Consider the following 16,872-nt stretch of genomic DNA (forward strand, 5'->3'; position numbering starts at 1 on the left):
AATGTCAGAAATGTTTCAAGCATTACATCCTCCTAAATCCCGCATTTATTTTACATCTAAAAACAAACAGATGTGCTGCTCTACTGAACACTAACTACATACTTAGCTGTCAGGATGAAACGCGTGATTGGTTGTGATGTGGCACATGTCAAAATATATATTTCAGGTCCGTTTTGAAGTGGATCTATTCTTGACTGTGTAAGCCTGTTGGTTTGTACCTTCCAGAAGATGATGGGTGGAGTAACTGTTTGCCTTTTTCCATGCAGTTGTCCAAAACTCTGTAACCGGACTGCTTGACCACAGACTCATCAGTGCCCTTGGATGGATGAACTGCTGATTTGGAGAAACATTCAGAAGTATAACTGGTTTTTCCTCCAAAACAATCAAATCATACTGACGTAAGCAGTCCATGGTTTGACACTTTTCTGATTGGATTCATATTTGTCCATGACCACCACCTGCATATATACTGCAGTCAGCGTTATGGGCTGATCTGATTAGTGCTGTAAAGTGCGTATTACACACACACACACACACACACACACACACACACACACACACACACACACACACACACACACACACACACACACACACACACACACACACACACACACACACACACACACACACACACACACACACACACTTTAATTTATTAGACAGCATTGTACATATTTAACTGCAAATACATATGTTTATATATATGTACAGTATATATTACATATATTATACACACACACACACACACACATATATACATGTATAACTGATATAACATTATATATTACATTTAGAATAAAAAATTTATTCTGCATACAGCATGTAGGCTTTAAAAATATATATATTTTCTTTTCCACTGTCCAGATAATGATTGTAGTAATAATAAAAAATGAAAAAATCTAATAAAATCTGTAAACTGGTTCAGGTCTAATGTTTTGATTTTAATTATCAAAAAAAAAAATTTTTTTTTTTTTTGCAAACAATGTTTTCTTTATAATATCATGCTTACTATTTTTCACAATATATACACTACTGGTCAAAAGTTTTAGATCGGTAAGTTTTTTTTGTTTTTAAAAGAAGTATCTTCTGCTCACCAAGGCTGCATTTATTTGATTAAAAATACAAACAAAAACAGTAATATTGTGAAATATTATTCCAATTTAAAACAGCTGTTTTCTGTGTGAATATATAGTTAAGTGTAATTTATTCCTGTGATCAAAGCTGAATTTTCAGCATCATTACTCCAGTCTTCAGTGTCACATGATCCTTCAGAAATCATTATAATATGATGATTTGATGCTCAAGAAACATTTATGATTATTATCAATGTGTATATATATGCTTGTATGTTTATGTTCAGTTATTTCACTTTAATGGCAATGAAAATGACCTATTAATACAATACTAAATACTTATTTTTTATTTTATTTTTTTTATTATATGAAGCATATTTTCATTCAGGTTATTTCTCATCATAGTTATTGGTCCTTATTTAACAATCCTGAACTAAACTGTCCTGAACTGATATTTTCCCGTGCTGTGCTATCAGCTTCTTTACATGAATCTGCATCTAAACGAGTCTTCGGCTGATTTACATGTCAGTCAAACGCTCTCGTCCTGTTAAAGTGGGCAGTTTTTGGTGACAGCTCAAAAGTCTGTATAATCTGGCTCTCGGGTCGAATGTTTTCAGACACTGGTTTCTCACTTACTATCTTGGCTGAGAATGGTTTAACTGAGTGGGAATAGAAATTATAGTGGTTTTAATTAATGGTCATTAGAGAGCAGAGAGGAGACATGCTTCATTAAAGCCCAGCAGCTCGAGCCTGAGGGAGACTAGCGGAAAATCACACACTGCTTCTTCACTTACCGATGAAGACGTACAACACACAGTACAGTAACTACAGTAGGCACCATTTGAAGTGGATCAAAACATTTCATCAAAGTTATTCGTGAATTTTGAACAATACCTGTTATTGTCTTAGCACAACTTTGATTAACTTTTTTTGATCCACTTCAAATGTTGACTACTGTATATCATCTCTACAGGTGTGTGAGCATTAAGATAAGTTTGTCTTTTTAGTCTTTTTAAGTGTTGACTTGTAAGTGAAGCGTTCTGGACATTTTAATTTCTTATCATATGCCAAAGAACACTCGCCAGGCACAAACTATTAAAGTTCTCATCCAGTTTTCTGAAGAATTGTTCTCATTATTTTATGCTTGTAAAACACATTGTTATTCTGGACTCTGACTGGACATAACACCAGGTATGTTGTAGTCATTTCTTCATGTTTATAAAAATAGTAAGTGGCGAAATAACATTTAAAAATAATAATAATACATTTTGTTAGCAGAACATTGACCGATTACATGCAAATACAGACATTTGAAAGCTTTTCATCTTTCAAAGCAGAATGTCCAAACTGCGTATTTCAATACATTTTCAAAATTAATTTTAAGGTTCATATTTGCCCTTTTTGCAGCTTGATAGTGTTAATATTCACCCACTTTCATTATATGGAAAATAAGAGTTCAAATATACTGCACAGTGTCTCCTTTTGAGAACGAAAGTCATGTTTGGAACAACACAAGGGTGAGTAAATGGCTGAATGTTTCCCTGTAATGCTGATTTATGCAACTTCAGGTTATTGTTTTCTAACTTGAAAGCAATGCTCTGTTCTTCCATGTAAAGGACCCTGAGTCTGCTGAGCGTGCCGGACCTCGCCAAGCTTCTGTGATGCAGAACCCAATCCATAAACCATAAATCCAACCATATATGGAGTCCTTCACCAAGATGAGTTTCTTCAGGAACGCAGTGTATGTTCTACAGGGCTCACGTACTCTTAACCCATGGCTTTGAGAGGCAGATTATTCTCTCTCCGTCTGGCCACAGCGCCTCTGTGTGCGTGAGTGAACCGTCTTAAAGAGTCTTGCAGCAGCTCAGCTGCTCTTACACACACACACACACACACACACACACACGCACTGTGTGTTCCAGAGAAAAGCCTCACACCTGCCTTGCCAAACGCAACAGAGCCACGTCTGGACACTCGCCCTCCCTCCATTGTGTCTCGGCTGCTGTCTCTCAATGTTATACATCAACTTTGGCTGCCGTCCATTTCTTCTTGCATTTCTGTTGCAATGTCCAGGGCCAATTTAATCCAGAAACTTCAAAAAGTCTATTTATATACAGTAAGGCCATTATGTTTTTTTATTTATTTTTTTATTATGTCAACATTATGACAACATTTTCATGACAATTAAGCTCCAATATTCTCTCAAAAACTCAAATTATTAGTACACACCCGCTGCATTTGGACTTTGAGTGGATGCCCCTGGGGCGACGTCTAAGGGCAATTAAATGTTCTACAAATCGCTATAAATTTACTTTTGTGCCTGAAGCAATACGTTTATGTAATAAACTTAGGTGATTTTTTTTTTTAAGTATTTATGTATTTGAATGTACAGTACAGGCCAAAAGTTTGGAAACATTACTATCCTTTAGTAATCATTCTAATATGATGATTCATTATCAAAGTTGGAAACAGTTCTGCTGCTTAATATTTTTTCATAACCTGTGATACTTTTTTAGGATACTTTGATGAATACATTTTTTTTTAAAATTAAAATAAAAACAAATATTAAAAAATGTTTTAAAAATAGAAATCTTTTGTAACAACAATATACACGACTGGTCAGTCATTTGGGGTCAGTAATTTTTTTTCTTTCTTTTTTTGAAATAAATCAATACTTTTATTCAGCAAGGATGTGTTAAATTGATAAAAAGTGATAGTAAAGAAGATTTATATTATTAGAAAATATTTTTTTTATTTTGAATAAATGCAGTTCTTTTTAACCTTTTATTCATCAAATATATTAGGCAGCAGAACTGTGTCCAACACTCATAATAAATCAGAATATTAGAATGATTTCTAAAGGATCATGTGATAGACTGGATGTCACATGTGACACTGAAGACTGGAGTAATGATCCTGAAAATTCAGCTTTGCATCACAGAAATAAATGATAATTTAAAGTATAATAAATTGAAAACCAATTATTTTAAATTGTAATAATATATCACAATATAAAAAATAAAAAAAATCTGTATTTTTGATCAAATAAATGCAGGCTTGATGAGCAGAAGAAACTTCTTTCAAAAACATTAAAAATAGTAATATGTCCAAACGTTTGGCCTGTACTATATGTGATCAGTGTTTTATATGAGTCACCATGTAAGCTCAAACTAATTGCCCCATGGGGATTAATAAAGCTCTAAACTAATGCATCTGGATATTTCACTGTTGAGTTTTTTTTTCTGATGCTCAATGTTGATTTTTAATAGATTCTCTAATCTCGAATACAATTAATTTAATCATCTTAAATTTAAGCCAATTTAACAACCATCTACCACAAATGTTTGATTAGTTTTCAGTAATGAGAACTGAGGGGAAATCTGTGCTTATTCATGAGTTTCATGGCCAGGTTTCATATCTAACGTCCATGTCTTAAATCCTCCCAAAATTTTAATAAATAAATAATGATTTTGTATATATTAAATGAGGCTTCTTTAGGACCATTAACTTTTTTTGCATTACAACTTTTTTCATTACAGTTAAGCTTTCTGAATGCTTCTCATTACTTTGGCCATTTATTTGTAATTTGATTATTTTCATAGTGATTCTCATTAGATTCTCATTACTGATATTTTTAACAGCATACATATGAAAATATGCTTAATTATCAAGAAATCTCAATGCCTTGTCTTCCATCGGTCCAAATTATTATGTTTAAAAAAAAAAAATTATTTTCATTACAAATTGTGTGAGATGCTTTCTTGCTATTGTCTGAAAAATCTTGAAAATTGAACATATATATATATATATATGTGCTGATCAGTTGTATCCATCTTCCAAAGACTCAAAAGACCAGTGTGTAAAATCAGTGTGATATTGTTTTTAGAGTTTATTGATCTGTATTGAATGTATATGTCGAGTCCCTGAACAACAAAACGCACGTACAGAGGTTTTATTTTTCCAAAGCCTTCTTATTGTCTGTACACTAAAAACTATTTACGAAGGTCAGCGTTTAAGACCACAGCTCAGAAACTTTGTTGGCCGATGCATTTTCTCAGAAAATATTCCCCACTCCGACTGGAGGACGACGAGCCACAAATCCCAGTCCTGGCCCGAGTGTTTGCTGAATGTGCAAAAAAGTTAAAAAAGAGGGAACGGTGGGCTGCCATGCAAATTAAGTGCAGATTCTTTCTATATATGATTTTTTTTTTGGAGTACTCTATGTGTGTAATAAGAGAAAAAAGAGAAGGGTGAAAAATGGAGAGAAATAAATAGAGAGAAGCTGGCAGAGGTGATTGTTTGAGTTGGCTGAGAGCGGCGCTGTACGGTTTCAGCCCAGTCATTATCCTGGAATCCTGAGCAGAGGAGGATAAAACCTTGACGCCTCTCTTTCTCTCTCTTTCTCCTTTCCCTCCTTCATATCTAGGGCTAGAAGTAATTTAAAGAGAATCTGAATTCACTTACAAAACCCCAAAGAATTGTGACATGCGGCCAAGAGGAACCATTTCAGGGGATTTGTGGCACTAGCGGTGTTCAGACCCCAAGAATCCAAGAGCAAATTTTGGGTGAAAAAAAAAAAGGGAAGATTTATTAATGTCAATAATTTGATGCTCTGGGCAGGAGGAGAGGAAGTGTTTAGTTGTGGTTGTGTAACTATGAAGATTGTGTTTGTACTGTATATTTCAGGCTGGTTGATGGGAATGCTGGGAGCTGAAGGGTGATGAAGGCCTGTGGTTCTCACTGGTAAATGAGGAAAAGATCAGTTGAGGAGCTGAAGAGAAAAAACAGTAATGAAATAAAAAATGGATGGCATGGTACGGATGAATGTCTTCAGGACTGCAGTGCCAGAGAGGTCAGAGGCTAATAAAGCTAGCATTCATATTGTTAATGTCAGTGCAGACGGAGATCTTGTTCATGCCTCATTTAAGTATTAACTTCCTCTCAGGTGCTTGTCTGAAACTTCATTAGGACAATAAATGATTCAATAGTTTGCATTTTATACTTTTGGAGAAAAAGTTATATTTTAAAAGTTTTGCGTGCCCTCGAGAAACGTCGTGTTCTCTCACAAAAGCACTGCAATGTTGTTTTTCCCTCCCACATCATATTGTTTTCATCACCAGTTTTGTGTTTCTTGGGTGAACACAAAACTTTTGGGAGCCTACGCAAAGTAAAAAAAAAAAAAAAAAAAAAAAAAAACGTTTTGCAAGCTAATGCAAAGTTTCTTGGCTGAACGCAAAACTTTAGTGAGTGAGATATGTGTGATTATTGGGTGCCTTTTTCTCCATGAGAAAGCAGAGATTTGTGATCTGCTGACATGTGCTCATGACAGGTCACTTGGTGAGGGACTTTCAGTGATATTTAGGAATCTATTTTACATATTCAGTATTCTCTTTTCTATGGGAGCTTGTTTCCACCGTGGAATAAAACAATTTAAAAGATAATTTCAACTTTAAATCTCACAATTCTGACTTTTTTCTCACAATTGTGTGTTTATATCCGACAATTCTGACTTTTTTCCCTCGCAGTTCTGACTTTATTTCTCACAATTTTGACTTTATTTCTTGCAATTGTGAGCTTATATCCTGAAATTCTGAATTGCAGAATTGCAAGAAAAACAGTCAGAAGTGCGAGATACAACATTTTTCTTGCTATTGCAAGTTATAAAGTCCAATTCAGAGAATTTTTTTTCTCAGAATTGCAAGTTTATGTCTCACATATCTGACTTTATATCTTGGAATTCTGACTTTATATCAGGCAATTGTGAGAAAAAATGTCAGAATTGTGAGATAAAAAGTCTTAATCACAATACTTTTACCAAGTGTGATATATTGAATAAGTTCCCAAATTGTTTAATGTTATTTTTCTAATACTGTAAAATAGTATTTAATTCGTTATTTGAGAAGAAAAATATGTTTTGTGCATTTAGTGAATTAATTATTTTCATTAGGCATGACGTCATCTCACGCTAGTTTGGTGCGCGCCGTGCCCGTGATGTGCTTCATTCGTAGTAAATGCAGAGACGAGAAGCAATCATATTAGCGTTCTTCTCTTCATTTTCTTGTTTATTTACAGGAGTACTACAATTTTGGAGGCACCGCTGGGATAGAGATTGATTTGGAGGGCATATTCTCACTAAATCCAGATGTTGCTGCAGAGGAATAGATTTCCTTGAGCCCTGTTACACCACCGTCTCCTACACCCAGCTCTGTGAAAGTCAACAAAATCCCTAAGAATCGTAGAACTATTGCACCGGGAAGAAGTGAAATCCCATCCAGAGACAACAGAGTTGTCTCGACTCGGGCACGGCCGGCCCAGCAGCAGCAGCCAGAATCAGCACCCCCTCCACCTGCACAACAACCCTCTCAACCCACACAGAGCCAGACCCAAAGTCAGCTAATTCAGCACCAGAACGCAAGGAGGAATTCGAACTGTGTGAAGGAAGTGGAAAAATTGCAGGAGAAGAGGGAGCGGTGCAGGTAAAGCAACAGGAACTGAGAGAGAAGCGAGCACAGGAGATTGATACAACGGTCCCAAACTATGAAATACTTCAGATGATCAGAGACTTCAGAGCAAGTTTGGACTATCGACCACTAACCACGACAGATTTGATTGAAGAGCACAGAATATGTGTTTGTGTTAGGAAACGACCCCTCAATAAAAAAGAGTTGACAGTAAAGGACCTAGATGTGATCACTATTCCAAGTAAAGATGTTGTCATGGTTCATGAACCAAAACAGAAGGTGGACCTGACTCGACACCTAGAGAACCAAACATATTCCGCTTCGATAATGCCTTTGATGACAGCACAACAAATGAAATGGTTTACAGGTTTACTGCAAGACCTCTTGTGGAAACCATATTTGATAGAGGAATGGCCACATGCTTTGCTTATGGCCAAACATACCATGGGTGGAGATTTTTCAGGAAAGAACCAGGATTGCTCTAAAGGAATCTATGCATTAGCTGCTCGAGATGTTTTTCTCATGCTGAAGAAACCAAACTATAAGAAGCTGGATCTTCAGGTTTATGCAACGTTCTTTGAAATTTACAGTGAAAAGGTATTTGATCCGTTGAATCGGAAGGCTAAACTGCGTATGCTAGAAGATGGAAAGCAACAGGTGCAAGTGGTTGGACTTCAGGAACGTGAGGTCAAATGCACTGAGGACGTCCTCAAACTCATTGAAATGGGAAACAGCTGCAGGACATCAGGTCAGACCTCAGCCAATGCCCACTCGTCCTGTAGCCACGCCGTCTTTCAAATCATACTACGAAGGAAGGGCAAGATGCATGGCAAATTCTCATTCATTGATCTGGCGGGTAACGAGCGTGGAGCGGACACGTCCAGCGTTGATCGGCAGACTCGTTTAGAGGGAGCCGAAATCAACAAGATTCTGTTGGCTCTAAAGGAATGTATCAGAGCTCTGGGCCGTAATAAGCCTCACACCCCATTCAGAGCGAGCAAGCTAACACAGGTCCTCAGAGACTCATTTATCGGTGAGAACTCCAGGACATGCATGATCGCCACCATCTCTCCTGGTATGGCCTCCTGTGAGAACACGCTGAACACTCTTAAGATATGCCAACAGAGTGAAGGAGCTGACCGTGGATCCTAATGCTGTGACGGAGGAAATCCGCCCCAATGTCAATGCTATCAACCAGCTGGACATCATGGATGAGGATTGGGAGTTGGGTAACTCCCCTCAGAGAGATGACCTCAAACTGCTCTGTGGACAGAATGAAGAGGAAGTCTGCCCTCAGCTCTTCACGTTCCATGAGGCAGTGTCTCAGCTGGTGGAGATGGAGGAGCAGGTTTTGGAGGACCACAGGGCTGTGTTTTAGGAGTCTATCAGGTGGCTTGAGGACGAGAAGGTTCTCCTGGAGATGACGGAGGAGGTGGACACCTACTCCTCTCAGCTCGAGCAGATTCTTGACCAGAAGATCGAGATCTTTATTGAGCTTCCGAGATAAAGTGAGGTCATTCCGTTCTACGCTCCAAGAAGAGGAACAAGCCAGCCTGGAACTTGCTCGTGGAGGAACAACAAATACAAGAGTCTCGTAGGCTTCATGATAGTATTCAGAAGTATTCTGAAGAAACTCTTTTCTACTTTAACATGTGAACTTAAAGTGTCATTATAGAGGAAATTTGACTGAGTATACCAATGAAAAAAACAAGTTATTGAACTGGAAGCAATCGAAGTTTATAAGGACATTGGTAGATGTCGGGACGACATCTTATCCTGTCGGGGAGAGTGTGATATATTGAATAAGTTCCCAAATTGTTTAATGTTATTTTTCTAATACTGTAAAATAGTATTAATTCGTTATTTGTGTTTATGAGAAGAAAAATATGTTTTGTGCATTTAGTGAATTCATTATTTTCATTAGGCATGACGTCATCACACGCTGGCTAGTTTGCTAGTGATGTGCTTCATTCGTAGTAAATGCAGAGACGAGAAGCCATCATATTAGTGTTCTCTTCATTTTCTTGTTTATTTACAGGTTACTGCAAAGTATAATGCAAAAACACACTTTCGATTTGAGTATAAACACTGTTAATATAATACGAACGAATTGTATGTGTTTAAAGCTGATATTTTAAACTTCAGTAAAAGTTGTCATGAGTTCAGTGCGGTTGAGCACATGGTTAGCATAAGTGCTCCGCGATTAGCGCGAAAGTTCGTCACAGAAGTGGGTAAAGTAGAAATAATATTTTAATCTATAAGAGATAATATTGTTTAGCGTTATGAATTATCTTTAATTTACAGACGTGGTCGTTTAATCTGCGGTGATGTCTGTAAACTGTGTTATGCGTTACAGTTGAGTGAATGTATTTGAAGAGTGAATTTCATGTCTCGTCATTCAATGTAATACATCAGACAACGAACTGAGTAGTGTTCTCAGCTGAAAATATGGATTGTATTCTACATGTATTTTTACATCATCATTCTCATGTTATTAGTTAGATAAAGGTTAAATACCAGTGAAAATGTTATAGAAATTTTCGATTAGAGTGTCACTTTGGCAATTGTAAATGCTGGATATGCAAAATGTTTAAAGTTGTTAATGATATTCAGGCATTACTATGTAAAAGTCATACATGTGTTGACCATGTAATGTGCTGAACGGTTGTAATATGCATCTACTTTTATTGATTCATTCGTAGTAAATGCAGAGACGAGAAGCCATCATTAGCGTTCTTCTCTTCATTTTCTTGTTTATTTACAGGAGTAACGTTACTACACAAGCACCTCAAGCAAATAACTTCTCGAAATATCTTTTAAATACTGTCGCACTTTGGAGAATAATAATCAGTGGACATGTCATCCAGCGGTGGAACGGTACATGTATTCGTATTGAACCGAGACAGTACGGGCGTCACGGTTCGGTGCATGAATACACACGGAGAATACACGGTATAAAAATAAATAAAACTCACGTGCAAATTAATTAATGTAATGCGGAACTACTGTTAGATACGCGGGTTCTTTAGGGACACCAAATCTGTAGCTCCGCCTTAGCTCTGAAGCTCCGTGGCTAATGGACAGGCAGGCTGCGATGTCAAGTTTGCAATGCTGGAAAATGGTGTGTGTGTGTGTGTGTGTGTGTGTTGAGAGAGGCGCGGGCGCGATCGAACAGTGGAAACTTAAACATTCTCCGCCATTTTGTTCATAGGACATCATTCAAACTGCAAAGTGATTACTTATATCTGTGTACACTCGCAATAAAACACAACATTGTGCTTTTCTCAAACTGTAAACTCTTGTCAAACTGTAACCTACAACTGTCACCCAACACAGTAAGTTACACATTCTACATTGATTAAAAGAAAATCAAATTTGTTTTTAATGGTAGTATTATTTTATACAGAAATAAATTATAATTCAGATGAGAATGAGGTAAGTGTTAATTGAAATTTGAAGGAAAACAAATACAAATATTGATCTGAAATATAGCAAATTAATTTTAAATTCATTCAGGTACAATTACCAAACATATCTCAAGGTCTTTTTGTCTTTTCATTAATTTAATTAATAAACTAATTATATAAAACTATTGGCAATGCACTACAAATAAACTGGTTCCATGCCTTTACTTTATTAATAAAACTTATTTAAAAAATACAAGGCTTAAGACATTTATTTTCCTTTGGTGGAACAGCCTACAGACATGCACAATAAAAAAAAAATTGCCTTCTACATTTTTGTTTTGCTTTTCCCTCCATTGTACCGAACTTGTACCGAACCGTGATGTCTGAACCGAGGTCTGAACCGAAACCGTGACTTCTGTGTACCGTTCCTCCCCTAATCTCATCTGTTGATGTCATTCTTTTCAGAATGAAAGCTTGAAGTTTTGTTAGTATTAGCTCAGAACTGATGGTTAATTTGTAGTAAATGGATCCAATAGGAGACGTTTGCTCTCGTCTGACGGTGGAAACTCAAGCTCAGTCAAAAGCTCTGAACTTGTCTTCAAACCCATATCCAGAATGACACTGCGAGGAGTAAAGCTAACCCCTCTTGTAAATTAGACGAGATTAGCTCATCTTCTCTTAGGCTCTCGTAAGCCAGGCGATCACTTAGCGGGGTCTTAATGGATGTGCAGTGTGACAGTGCAATTCCATTTGGAAAGAACGTGAGTCCTGGACTCTTCCCAGACGAGACGGTGAAGAGCATCTGGACAACACCCACGTCTCCCTCCTTCGTCTGACCACATTAAATCTTCAGCTCATGATGCTCTCACCTAAAATATAGAACTTGCATAGTCTACATAGTCACTGAATCTTTTTCAAAGAGTGTGACCCTATATGCGCGATTCACCTCATCGACTCTGCGGGCGGGAGGTTCTCAATCCTGGTCCTGGGGACCCACAGCTCTGCACATTTTATATGTCTCCTTTATCTTACACACCCAGTTCAGTTCAGAGCTCTTTCCTAACGAGCTGATGATCTGAATCAGGTGTGTTAAATGAGGGAGACATATAAAATGTGCAGAGCTGTGGGTCCCCAGGACCAGGATTGAGAACCACCACTGGTGTAATCGATTGGTACTTTGGTTTTAAATTGACATTGAGCAGCTCGGTAACATCATGAAATTTGAGTTATTTTTAACTTGACTCTTAAAATGCGCTGATCGGCCTTATTTTTAAACTATTTTTAGTTTATACTTTTTTTTAGCCCCTTCATTTTAGAGGCAAAGCATTTTTTAAATCTTATTTAAATTATCTTTTTGTTTCCATCTGTATGTGTAAATGCAGTTAAACAGCAGGGTAGTGCTCCATTCAGAATTAAATTCAGAATGCCTTTAAATTTATGATTTTTAATTTGAATTGAGATGAAATACTGGATGAAGAATTGCAATTTAAATGTAAGGAAGTTAAATTCAAATTAATTGCAATTCAACGAAATTCATATTATTATCTAAGAATTCACAGAAAGACAGATAGACAGACAGATAGATAGACAGATAGACATAGATAGATACATAGATAGATAGACATAGCTAGCTAGCTAGATAGATAGATCTATAGATAGATAGATAGATAGATAGATAGATAGATAGATAGATAGAACAATGGATAGAGAGATATATATACAGAACAATGGATAGACAGATAGATAGATAGACAGACAGACAGATAGATAGACATAGATAGATAGATATACAGAACAATGGATAGACAGATAGATAGACAGACAGATAGATAGATAAACAGATAGATAGATAGACAGACAGACATATAGATAGACAGACAGACATATAGATAGACAGATAGATAGATAGACAGACAGATAGATAGATAGATAGACAGATATATATATATATATACAGAACAATGGATAGACATATAGATAGATAGACAGACAGACAGACAGACAGACATATAGATAGATAGACAGACAGACAGACAGACAGACAGATTGATAGATAGATAGACAGACAGACAGACAGATAGATAGACAGACAGATAGATAGACAGATAGATAGACAGATAGATAGATAGATAGATAGACAGATAGATAGATAAATAGATAGATAGATAGATAGATAGATAGATAGATAGATAGATAGATAGATAGATAGATAGATAGGCTGCTTTTGTGATGTCAAAAATTAAGCAAATCATATGAAAACTTTTGCACCTTTAATGTAAAAATTTCAATGCCAATGGAAATCAAATGGACACATTTCAGGGAGAGAAAATAACTTGGAATAGTAACTGCATAAGTGTGCACACCCTTTTATACTTGTGTATGTGATTATGTTCAGAAATAACCAATCATATATATATGTCCTCAAGCTCACAGCTGATTGGTCCGTTCTGCTCTTTCTGAGGTGACATGAAGCTTCGACTGGCGCTTGCAGTGCAGACACCGTATTAATCATAGCAGGATAGATTGTGCTCTGAGTTTAGTTTGAGATTAAAGTTCAGTTGTTGGTTGGCACTCATGCCAACTCTTCCCCCATCCAATGCCTTTCTGCATCAGAAGAGAGGACAGGAACTGTTGTTTACCCACCCAGGACGAATCTCTTTATAACACTGGACTCCATGTGCCAAGAGTCTGTAGCACCAGCTCGACTCCATTCATCTGCCCGTCTGCTGGAGAAAGCTCATTCTCATGCTGCATTCTTCCCTTTCAGTGGCGCTTTCAGACGGACAGTGTGATGGGCCTCTGGTTTTGTTGGGCGTCTGACACACAGGAGGTTATAAGAGCAGAAAACAGGCTTTGTGTCCGCTGACTGTGATGAGTTACAGTGGGTAGAGCAGGAGTTTAAATGAGTATGTCCAGTTAACACTGAACTTTCACATCTGTTGCTTTAGGACACAAATGCTTTTGTCATTCTTAATTGACTGTTGAGTTGCACGAGGTGGACGTGGGGTTATATACAGAAACGAGTGTTTTTTTCAGTTATGGGTGGTTGCCAGAGCTTTCCTATGCCGTTGCAAATCTCTTCTGAGGACATATGGGGTTGCTATGAGTGTTCTATGTTTTATGTAAGTTTGTTGCAATGTGGTTGCAAGACATATTGGGCCCTATCATACATCCGGTGCAATGCAGCGCCAGGCGCGACACAAGTGTTTTTTGCTAGTTTCAGCCCGACGCAGTTATCATTTTCATGTCCTGCACATTGTTTAAATAGCAAATGCATTTGTGCGCCCATGTGCTGCTGGTCTGAGAATGAGGTGTGTTCAGGCGCATTGTTGGCGCGTTGCTTTTTTGAGGCGACTGAAATAGACTGCGCCATTGACCAACTGAAACCTGGTCTAAAGTCAATGGCGCAGTATTTTTTTTTTGTTATTTAAAGAGCGCGTTAGTAATGTGCGCCTATAGCGGGTCCACAACGCAGTACACTCTGCTTATTACACACACAGGGACTCACAGCAGCACACAGACTAGCCAAATATTAAAAATAAAAGGATTACAATGTAAAAGATTAATATAGTGTACTTAAAGGAGTCATGAACTGGATTGTTTTATTATTTTATAATGTTGCCTGGGGTGCCCTTATAATGTTAGTATGATTTTTACATCAAAAATTGTCATAATTTATAAATAAAAGCCATTTTTCCAAGCCTGATTTCAGCCTCAGATTTGAACGCTCTGTTTTAAGGTGCGTGTCTGCTGTGAGACTGACATGCTTGCATATGAAATAGCTAGTATTACATGAACTCTCTCAAAAACTTTTACTACGTTTTTACTATTACAGCTATCGAGATTAACAAATCGTGAAAAGTATCGTTTAAAGCATTATATTTAAATCTATTCCATCACATGAAAGGTTGCAGCATGATGAGCACTGACTGAGCAGATGACAGACAGTCTGTTGATCGCGTGAATAAAGATCTTATCATTGCAACGCAATTTTTGTAAAATGTTTAGCACAGACACCTAAGCCAGTGGGAAGGGTTGTAGGAACCGCGTCATTAAAAATGATTTTAATCCACTGGTCCCTGATAGCTTGGTCCGTTCTTGGGAGAGAAAAAACATTTCCATGTTGATTCTGGCAGTCAACAACAGAGCAACTCACGTGTGCACCACGTTTCTGCATCTTACACGGTCGAGTGCGTACTTCGAATCGGAATTCAGTAATGGCGGCGCTCGACTGAATATGAGGGGGAGAGGGGCAGGGCGGGCTTCCTGCAGCATAGGTCTGCGGTGTCCATATATGGTATATCCTGCGGCGACTTGACGTCAAGTCGGCGCAGAAATTAACATCACGTATTTAATTGCGCGTGCACGTGGGCTGGTTGACGAACCCAGGGGTAAACAAACGCTTCACTTTTAAATATCGGCTTCCCGGCCAGTGTATAATCGTTAGGTAATCATAACATACATTTTTTCTCGTGGAAAAGTGAAAATTACAGGTCATGACTCCTTTAAAGATATGGTGGAATCCGGCTTGTCCCGTAAGATGATCTGCTTGTGCTTTAACCTCGCACACGAGCAGATCCGTTTCCTGTCTGGAGAAGCGTTCAGTGTTTCCGCTTGCAAATTCCGCCATGTAATAAGCGAATCCGCCATGGCGCGAGCGCAACTGGCTTTTAAAGGGAATGGGAGATGAGACTCTTAAAGGGAATGTGAGATGAGACACTTATTGGTTTATTGCACGTTAACCCCCAAAACACACCCATTACTCATTAAGAGAATAGGAACAACCCTTTTAGACCATGCGCTGCGTGTCTACCATTTTTCCCGTCGTTAAACTAGCAAAAATGGTTTCGGACACGGCCTAAGTGCACTTGCTAAATTCATTTATTCATGTGTGTAGCACAAACATGCATGACAAGAACTAACACGGTGTCTACACCAAACGCCAGCGATGCGACAAAACCAGATATAACCCATTATAATCAGTGATGCTGTCTACACCGGATGGGCGCAGCTGTCGGGAATTTGTCGTGTTGCGTCGCGCTGCGCTTCAAATAATGTGTCTTGCAACCGCTCGCGTCTAGTGTAGACATGATGTTACTGTGAGCAATAGTGACAGTGATGCTTGACTTAGCAAGAGTTCAGCTAGTTTTTGGGTTGTTGTTTTTTATATCTTTATAAATATGAATACATATGCATATGAGCCCGGATGCCATAGTTTCGGTTGATTATTTGTTAGCCTTCAGACCCATTAGTGCTTGAGCTTTAGTGGTGTATGAGTGACAGACAGCTCATCATCTCATGACGGGACTGTGGCGGATTATAATAGGGCTGTCACTCAGCGTGACTGACGGACACACATTCTGTGGGAACCAGAGGGCAGGGGGCCGTTTGGTTGGACAGTGCTGGGATGGGATGGGATGGGATGGGGCACATGGGGAAACGGGGTGGATTTATATGTTTGTCACTCTGCTGACCCTGTGGCGTCCCAGACAGGAAGCATATTGACGGATGAATGGAGAGATCATGCCAATGAAAAGCTAAGAGGAGAAAGAGGAGGGGTTGGTTAGTGTGATGGGATCTAATCATCTATGTTACTACTCCTCCGTCTTCCTGACAGATGTGTCTATGTTTCATCTATAGGACAGAAAAATCACATATTAATATCTCAATTGTTTCTCCTGTCTTATGCTTTTCTGACCTCAGTAATCACACGTCTTACTCTAAAGATCTCAACTGTTTCTCACATCGTTGTGCTTTCTATAAATGAACTGGTGAACCTCTCTAACCTGGATGCAGCCTGAAGTCATGAAGCCATTTTACAGACACCAGCATCTTTAACTGAGGTTTCTGGGAGAGAAGCAGACATTGATGGAGAAGGGAACCTCAGATCTGGCCAAATGTTTGATGAGTCGTCATTCTTTCTCTCGC

At 38.1% G+C, this 16,872-nt stretch overlaps 1 pseudogene across 1 annotated transcript; it reads left to right on the top strand.

Moving 5' to 3' along the window:
- Window positions 1-7,025: 7,025 nt before the first annotated feature.
- On the top strand, window positions 7,026-9,150 carry LOC309486894 (kinesin-like protein KIF2A; annotated as a pseudogene). Its single transcript has 2 exons — window positions 7,026-7,049; window positions 7,149-9,150. The product of its transcript is annotated as a kinesin-like protein KIF2A (transcript).
- The last annotated feature ends 7,722 nt before the right edge of the window (window positions 9,151-16,872 follow it).

The sequence above is a fragment of the Leuciscus leuciscus genome (assembly GCF_965113295.1).
Source record: "Leuciscus leuciscus genome assembly, chromosome: 22".
Classification (NCBI taxonomy): Eukaryota; Metazoa; Chordata; class Actinopteri; order Cypriniformes; family Leuciscidae; genus Leuciscus; species Leuciscus leuciscus.